Source organism: Numida meleagris, unplaced genomic scaffold (assembly GCF_002078875.1).
Source record: "Numida meleagris isolate 19003 breed g44 Domestic line unplaced genomic scaffold, NumMel1.0 unplaced_Scaffold590, whole genome shotgun sequence".
NCBI classification, from domain to species: Eukaryota; Metazoa; Chordata; class Aves; order Galliformes; family Numididae; genus Numida; species Numida meleagris.
In genome coordinates, this window is record NW_018364806.1 from 22,190 (window position 1) to 24,152 (window position 1,963).

At 62.5% G+C, this 1,963-nt stretch overlaps 1 long non-coding RNA gene across 1 annotated transcript in view; it reads right to left on the reverse strand.

The window, feature by feature from the left end:
* Positions 1-1,957, reverse strand: part of LOC110391880 — a 14,044-nt gene extending 12,087 nt beyond the window's left edge. Inside the window, exon 1 of the long non-coding RNA XR_002434172.1 lies at positions 1,743-1,957. This is a non-coding gene — a long non-coding RNA (uncharacterized LOC110391880). The remainder of the gene's footprint in view (positions 1-1,742) is intronic.
* Positions 1,958-1,963: the final 6 nt, after the last annotated feature.

Sequence of the window (1,963 nt, forward strand, 5' to 3'; positions counted from 1 at the left end):
GAGCTGCAGCATTTTGTAGTTGCACTGAGCATTAAAGTTGCTATTTATTAGATCCTCTGCAGTCACTGCTGTTGCTGTCCCTATGACGACAGCATCGCGTCCTCCTGTTGTGTCCCTGCACTGCTCTGCGAGGCCAGCAGCAAAGTGAGGGCACGCTTGGTGCCACCACGTGTGTCACAGAGGGGGGGGGTTGAGAGCAGTGCTGCCAGAAGGAATCATAGAGTCACCGAGGTTGGAAGAGACCTCCACAATCATCCAGTCCAAGGGTCTCCTCCACCTCCCTGGGCAGCCCATTCCAGCGCCTGACCACTCTCTTGGAGCAGCACTATTTCCTAGTGTCCAGCCTCAATCTCCCCCGGGCAACTTGAGGCCATTCCCCCTCATCCTATCACTGTTACAAGAGAGAAGAGGCCGACCACCAGCTCACCACAACCTCCCTTCAGGAGTCATACAGCGGTAAGGTCCTGCTTGAGCCTTCTCTTCTGCAGGCTGAACAATCTCAGCTCCCTCAGCCGCTCCTCATCAGCCCTGTGCTCCATTCCCCTCACAGCTCCGTGCCCTCCTCTGAACACGCTCCAGGCCCTCAATGTCTTTCTTGCAGTGAGGGGCCCAGAACTGAACACAGCCCTCGAGGTGCGGCCTCACCAGGGCTGAGTACAGAGGGACAATCACTTCCCTGCTCCTACTGGCTGCACTATTTCTGACGCAAGCCAGGATGCCATTGACCTTCTTTGCCACCTGGGCACACTGCTGGCTCATGCTCAGCCCAGCATCGACTAATACCCCCAGGTCCGTTTCCTCCACACAACCTTCCAGCCACTCTGCCCCAAGCCTGTAGCGTTGCCTGGGGTTGTTGCGGCCAAAGTGCAGGACCCGGCACTTGGTCTTGTTGAACCTCATCCCACTGGCTTCAGCCCAGAGATCCAGCCTGTCCAGATCTCTCAGCAGGGCCTTGCTACCCCCAGGCAGATCGACACTTCCTGCCAGCTCGGTGTCGTCTGCAAACTGACTGAGGGTGCTCTCACTGCCCTCATCCAGATCATCAGTAAAGATGCTGAACAGAACAGGCCTCAGCGCTCAGCGGTGCGGGTGGCCGCGGCCCGGCCTGCAGGGCGGGGCTCCTGGCGGCCGCGGGGTGAGCGGTGGAGCCGGGAACCGCGCACGAGAACGGCGGGTGCGGGTCCGCGCGCGGCGCCCCGCGCTGTTCCGGGAGCCGCCATCTTGGAGGTGGTGCCCGTTCCCATAGCAACGCGGAGGCGATCACGTGATCGCGCGTGCCGCTATCATGCAAGCGGTCAACCACAAAGCGCCGCTTACCACGTGACACGGCCCCGCCTTCGGCAGCGCTGTTCGCTCCGCCCCTCCCTCAAACGCTGCGGGGCGGCGCCATCTTGTGGCAGCGCCGTGCGGGGCGGTGCTCACCGGGACGGCTCCGTCTGGTGCCGCTCCGCGTTTGTCTGACTACTCTGTCCCGGAATGTGCCCGAGCTGCCCAGACCGACCCCAACGCAGCGCACAGCGGTCCCAAAAAGGCACCGAAACGGCCCGAAAATGACCACAAACGGACCCGGAACGGGCGCAGCCCCCAGAAGCGCGCTCAAAGGCCTCGTCCTTACAGCGGTCCCGTAATGACAGGAAAACGCCCCACAAAGAGAAGAAAAAGACTCCAAAGCCATCCTTCCGCAAAGCGCCCTAAACGGCCCTACAGGCGCGGCCCTCCCCCTGTTCCGTGCCCACCCGTACCTGCTGCCGTGCGCAGCCCAGGACACAGCGCTGCTCCTGCGGGACCGCACCGGAAACCCAGAGAAACGCACAGGGCAGCGCTACCGCACGAACACGCGCATGCGCAATTGGCTGCGAGACGGCAGCGCAGCGCACAGCCCCGGCCGCTGATTGGTTCTCGCCGCGCCGTCTCGCAAGCCACGCCCCCTCCGTTAACCCCTTCCCGCCCGCGGAGAATTTGG